This window comes from Rhinopithecus bieti, unplaced genomic scaffold, assembly GCF_001698545.2.
Source record: "Rhinopithecus bieti isolate Rb0 unplaced genomic scaffold, ASM169854v2 scaffold_9899, whole genome shotgun sequence".
Lineage (NCBI taxonomy): Eukaryota > Metazoa > Chordata > Mammalia > Primates > Cercopithecidae > Rhinopithecus > Rhinopithecus bieti.
Genome location: NW_016806979.1, coordinates 6,420,377 through 6,427,472, shown reverse-complemented (window position 1 = coordinate 6,427,472; position 7,096 = coordinate 6,420,377).

Genomic DNA, 7,096 nt, shown 5'->3' with positions numbered 1-7,096 from the left:
AGGCAGGCGGTCACTCGAGATCAGGAGTTTGAGACCAGGCTAGCCAACATAGCAAAACTCCGTCTCTACTAAAAATACAAAAATTAGCCAGGCGTGGTGGCCTGTGGCAGCACTTTGGGAGGCTGAGGTGGGCGGATCACTTGAAGTCAGGAGTTTGAGACCAGCCTGGCCAATATGATGAAACCCCATCTCTACTAAAAATAGGAAAATTAGCCAGGCCTGGTGATGCCTGTAATCCCAGCTACTCGGGAGGCTGAGGTGGGAGGATTGCTTGAACCTAGCAGGCAGAGGTTGCAGTGAGACGAGATGGCACCACTGCACTCTAGCCTGGCAACAGAGCAGGACTCCATTTCAAAAAAAAAAAAAAGACTCAGGGAGAGATAATGACCCACCTCTGCCTGTGGTGCCCTGGGCCCAGTCCTAAAAAACCAGGTGGATCCGGCCTGGCCTCTTGGAACTTGTGATCTGGCCCCGAGACAATGAGCAAATGAAGGAGCCAAATCATCGCAGATAACAAAGAAAGCCAGGGTGTCAGGACCGGCACGGACTGGAACTTGGACCCGAGGCAGGACAGGGAGCTGGCCAGGGAAAGGGCGCTGCAGGAGGAGGGCACAGGATGGGCGAAGACCTTGAGACAGCAATGATCTTAGCAGCTTGAAGAGCAGTCAGCAGGCCAGGGGCAGAGGTGAGATGAGGGGGAAGGGGACTGCAGGGCGGTCAACAGGGGCAAGATCGTGCGGGGACAGGGGGATCACAGTCTTTGGGAGAAGGGTGGGTTTTACCCAGATCATAATCTGGAGCCACAGGAGGGTTGGAAGTAGGAGCTGTTATAAATGGAAGAGGCAGAAGGCCTGGGCAGCATCCAAATGCACAGATACTTGGGCCAGTGTTTGTAGGATAATAGGATTGGAGCCCCTGGCAGTAGAGCTTCAGGAATAAACTGACAAGTGGTGACTGGGTGCAGACTGGGTGCAGTCGCTCACATCTGTAATTCCAGCACTTTGGAAGGCCCAGGTGGGAAGATTGCTTGAGCCCAGGAGTCCGAGACCAGCCTAGCCAACATGGTGAAACCCCATCTCTACTAAAAATATAAAAATTAGCTGGGCGAGGTGGCGGGCGCCTGTAATCCCAGCTACTCAGGAGGCTGAGGTAGGAGAATGGCGTGAACCCGGGAGGCGGAGGTTGCAGTGAGCTGAGATCCGGCCACCGCACTCCAGCCTGGGTGACAGAGCAAGACTCTGTCTCAAAAAAAAAAAAAAAAAGGAATAGATTTAGGAAGTTGTGGCCAAGAGCAGTGGCTCAAATCTGTAATCCCAGCACTTTGGGAGGCTGAGGCAGGAGGATGGCTTGAGCCCAGGTGTTCGAGACCAGCTTGGGCAACATGGTGCAACTCTGTCTCTACAAAAAAATACAACAACAACAAAAAATTATAATAAGCTGGGTGTGGTGGCATGTGCCTGTAGTCCCAGCTACTAGGGAGGCTGAGGTGGGAGGATCACCTGAGCCCAGGAAGTTGAGGCTGCAGTTAGCCGTGGTCATGCCACTGCACTCCAGCCTGGGCAATGGGAGTGAGACCCTATCTCAAAAAAAAAGGCATCTTCATCTCTGTATCACCATCACAAGTCTTAACACAAAAATGGTTTGGGAAGTATTTTGTTGACCTTAACTGTTCAATCACCTAGAGATGCTTATTGCACACAGCCTGTGTGCAGGGAATCGGGGACAAAGCAGACCCAATCCCTGCCCAGGGGAGCTGAGAGTCCAGCAGGGGAGATGGCAATAAACAAGCTATTGCCCAATAATGATACCAGTTGCCCTTGGGACCAGGCTGCTAAGAGAGATGACTGGATCTGGGAGGGCTTCCTAGAAGAGTTGGCTTTGATACTGAAATCCAACAACAAGTGGGACTAGCCCGAGAGTGACCTGAGAGTGTGGGAGTGTGGGCAGTTCTGGCAGGCAGAACAGCCCAGGCAAAGGCCAGGAGGCTTTGCGAATTCACAGTGTTCCTGAGAAGAGCAGGATGTCAGGGACACGGGGAGCTGAGACTCATTTGATGGCGTGGGTAGGGCCGCGTGGGTCAAGGGAAAGAGATAGAGATTATGCCCTCAGCTCCGTGGAGCCACAGCTGACCTGCGGCAGGAAGTGCCAAGCAGAAGCTTGGCCGTAGTGTTCTCTTTCACTTCCTGGGTGGCTTCAGCAGACAGGAATGCAACTTTCTGTTCTCATCCTTGGCCTGAGACGGAAGCCTCTGCTCTCTGGAAGTAAAGTGAGTTTCTGGGTCTCTGTTACCTCCAGTGTGATGGTGTCTGCAATATTTTGAGAATGAGTAAGAGGAGACTGGGGTGAGGACCAAAGTGGTACCTTCAGCCCCAGAGAAGAGCATGTGAAAGCTCTAAAAGGAAGTTCTGGCGAGGCACGATGGCTCACGCCTGTCATCCCAGCACTCTGGGAGGCCGAGACGGGCGGATCACCTGAGGTCAGGAGTTCAAGACCGGCCTTGCCAACCTGGTGAAGCCCCATCTCTACTAAAACTACAAAACTCAGCCGGGCATGGTAGTGGGCACCTGTAGTCCCAGCTACTCAGGAGGCTGAGGCAGGAGAATCGCTTGAACCTGGGAGGCGGAGGTTGCAGTCAGCCGAGATTGCACCACTGCACTCCAGCCTGGGTGACAGAGCGAGACTCCATCTCAAAAAATAAATAAGCAGCCATAAAAAAGGATGAGTTCGTGTCCTTTGTAGGGACATGGATGCAGCTGGAAACCATCATTCTCAGCAAACTATCACAAGAACAGAAAACCAAATACCGCATGTTCTTACTCATAGGTGGGAATTGAACAATGAGATCACTTGGACACAGGAAGAGGATCATCACACACCGGGTCCTATTGTGGGGGGGAGGGGGAGGGATAGCATTAGAAGATATACCTAATGTAAATTGATGAGTTCATGAGTGCAGCACACAACATGGCACTGATATACATATTGTAACAAACTGCACATTGTGACCAATGTCCCTAGAACTTAAAGTATAATTAAAAAATAAATAAATAATAAATAAATACACTTTTTTTTTTTTTTTTTTTTTTTTTGAGAGGAGTCTTGCTCTGTTCCAGGCTGGAGCTGCAGTGGCGATCTTGGCTCACTGCAAGCTCCGCCTCCCGGTTTACGCCATTCTCCTGCCTCAGCCTCCCGAGTAGCTGGGACTACAGGCGCCACCACCTCGCCCGGCTAGTTTTTTGTATTTTTTAGTTAGAGGAAGGCGTTCACTGTGTTAGCCATGATAGGTCTCGACTCCCTGACCTCGGTCCACCATCTCGGATAAACATTTTTTTTTGTTTTTTTTTTTAGACGAGTCCTCGCTCTGTTGCCCAGGCTGACGAGTGCAGTGGCCGGATCTTGCTCACTGCAAGCTTCCCCGGGATAACGCCATTCTCCTGCTCAGCCTCCCAGTAGCTGGACTACACAGGCGCCCGCCACCTCGCCGGCTAGTTCTTATTTTGTTTATTTTTTTAGTAGAGACGGGGGTTCACTCGTATTAGCCAGGGATGTACTCGATCTCCTGACCTTCGTGATCCGCCCTCTCGGCTCCCAAAGTGCTGGGATTACAGGCTTGAGCCACCGCGCCCGGCCTCACATTTTTTTAAAAGGAAGTTCTGGGGACATAACGCAGAACTTGCCCGAGAAAAACGGGGCACATCAGTGATACAAATACCCGCATTTTTCTGCTGAGAAGAAGTCCGTAAATACAATCAAAGAATAAAATATAATCAAAGTGTAACTGGAAACAAAGTTGAACTCATGGATAAAATATCCTCGTTATATAAGTAACATCTAGAAAGCAGTAAGAAAATGCCAACCACTTAGGCGGATATGAATCCAGAAGTCACAGAAAACAAAGACCAAACAGCTCTTAAACCCAGATAAAGTTCCTCAGCTTCACTTGCCAAATGAAAATCAAGAGTATAGTGAGGCAGGGCCGGGCACAGTGGCTCATGCCTATAATCTGAGCACTTTGGGAAGCCAACGTGGGAGGGTCATTTGAGCTCAGGATTTGGAGATTAGCCTGGGCAACGTAGTGAGATCCGTCTCTATAAAACATACAAAAATTAGCCAGGCATGGTGGTGTGCACCTGTAGTCTCAGCTACTTGGAAGCCTGAAGTGGGAGGATGGCTTGAGCCCAGGAGGCAGAGGTTGCAGGGAGCCAAGACTGTGCCACTGTACTCCAGCCTGGGCAACAGAGCAAGATCCTGTCTCAAAAAAAAAGAAAAGAAAAATAATACAGTGAAGCTACATGATCATTTCAACAAATGAGAGAAAGATATGACAAATTCAACACCTTTTCAGGATAATAATAAACAAAAAAAACCTCTCAGCAACCTACGAATAAATGGGAATTTCCTCAAACTGATAGGCAACATCTACAAAAGGCCATAGGTAATATTCTACTTAATGGTAAAAGACTGAAGGCTGGGCACAGTGGCTCACACCTGTAATCCCAACATTTTGGGAGGCCGAGGAGGGCGGATCACAAGGTCGAGTTTGAGACCAGCCTGACCAACATGGTGAAACCCGTCTCTACTAAAAATACAAAAATTAGCCAAGCATGGTGGTGTGTGCCTGTAGCCCCAGCTACTCAGGAGGCTGAGGAAGGAGAATCGCTTGAACCCAGGAGGTAGAGGTTGCAGTGAGCCAAGACAGTGCCATTGCACTCCAGCCTGGGTGGCAGAGCAAGACTCCATCTCAGAAAACAAAACAAAACAAAATGGTAAGAGACTGAATAACTTCCTCCTGAGATTGAGAACAAGGATGTCCATTCTCACCACCTCTATTCAACATTGTTCTGGTGATGCTAGCCACTGTAATAAGAAAAGAAAAAGCAGGCTGAGGCAGGAGGATGGCGTGAATCCGGGAGGCAGAGCTTGCAGTGAGCCAAAATTGCACCACTGCACTCCAGCCTGGGCAACAGAGCAAGACTCTGTCAAAAAAAAAAAAAAAAAAAAAAAAAAGGAAAGAAAAGAAAAAGCTAGGCATGGTGGCTCATGCCTGTAATCCCAGCACTTTAGGAGGCTGTGATGGGAGGATCGCTTGACCCCAGGAGTTGGAGACCAGCCTGGGCAATATAATGAGACCTCATCTTTACAAAAAAATTTAAAAATTGCCAGGTGTGGTGGCTCACGCCTGTACTCCCAGCACTTTGGGAGGCTGAGGTAGGCAGATCACTTGAGGTCAGGTGTTTGAGACCAGCTTGGCCAATATGATGAAACCCTGTTTCTACTAAAAATACAAACATTAGCCAAGCATGGTGGCACATGCTTGTAATCCCAGCTACTCAGGAGGCTGAGGCAGGAAAATGGCTTGAGCTGGGAAGGTGGAAGTTGCAGTGAGCTGAGATCATGCCACTGTACTCCAGCCTGGGCTGGGCAACAGAGCTATACTCAGGAAAAAAAAAAATGGCCGGGCACGGTGGCTCACGCCTGTAATCCCAGCACTTTGGGAGGCTGAGGTGGGAGAATCACAAGGTCAGAAGTTCGAGACCAGCCTTACCAACATGGTGAACCCCATCTCTACTAAAATTACAAAAATTAGCGGGACATGGTGACGCGTGCCTGTAATCTCAGTTCCTCAGGAGTCTGAGGCAGGAGAATCGCTTGAACCCGGGAGGCAAAGGTTGCAGTGAGCCAAGATCGTGCCACTGCACTCCAGCCTAGGCAACAGAGGGAGACTCTGTCTCGAAAAAAAAAAAAAATTAAAATTGGCAGGGTGTGATGGCTCACACCTGTCATCCCAGCTACTTGGGAGGCTGAGGATTGCTTGAGTCAGGGAGGTCAAGGCTGCAGTAAGCCATCATCACACCATTACACTCCAGTCTGGGCAACAGAGCGAGATCCTGTCTTAAAAAAAAAAAAAAAATAGGCCGGGCGCGGTGGCTCAAGCCTGTAATCCCAGCACTTTGGGAGGCCTTCACGGACGGATCACGAGGTCAGGAGATCGAGACCATCCTGGCTAACCCGGTGAAACCCCATCTCTACTAAAAAATACAAAATCTAGCCAGACGAGGTGGCGGGTGCCTGTAGTCCCAGCTACTTGGGCGGCTGAGGCAGGAGAATGGCGTAAACCTGGGAGGCGGAGCTTGCAGTGAGCTGAGATCCGGCTACTGCACTCCAGCCTGGGCAACAGAGCAAGACTCGGTCTCAAAAAAAAAAAAAAATAGATGAGAAAAATAAACAAGTCAGGTGTGACTGGGCATGGTGATACATGCCTGTAGCCCCAGCTACTGGAGAAGCTGAAATGAGAGCCCACGAATTTGAAGGCAACATAGCAAGATTCTGGATAAACCAAAACAAAACAACATAAGTAAATAAAATTGTTGCTATTTGCGGATATGATTGTATATGTCAAAAACCCAAGAGAATCTATAAGACAACTATGGAAACTAATACATAAATTCAGCAAGTTAGCAGGTTTAAAAAGTCCATTGAATTCAATACAAAAGTCCATTGAATTTTTATATACTAGCAGCAAACAATTGGAACCTAAAAAAATTTTGAAAAATTTCCTTTGCAGTAGCACTGAAAAAGATAAAATACTGCGATGGTCTGAGAGTTTGTGTCTCCCCAAAATTAATACATTGAAATCCTAACCTCAAAGGCGATGGTATTCAGAAGCAGAACCTTTTAAGAGGTAATTAGATCATGAATCATAAACCTCTTGAATGGGATTAATGCCCTTATAAAAGAGGCCCCTAGGCTGGGTGTGGTAGCTCAAGCCTGTAATCTGACCGCCCTGGGAGAACGGCAGGCTGGTCTCCGACAAAGAACTTTTGTTTGAAATCAGCCTGGGCAATGTGGCGAAACACCACCTCTACCAAAGAAAGCACAAAAAGTAGCTGGGCATGGTGGTGCCCACCTGCAGTCCCAGACACTTGGAAGCTTGAGGTGGGAGGATCACCTGAGCCCGGGAGGTCAAGGCTGCAGTGAACCAAAATGATGCTCCTGCATTTCAGCACAGGCAACAGAGTGAGACTGTCAGAAAAAAAGAGAGAAAAAGAGAAAGAGAGGAAAGAAAGGAGAGGAGAGGAGAGGAGAGGAGAAAGAA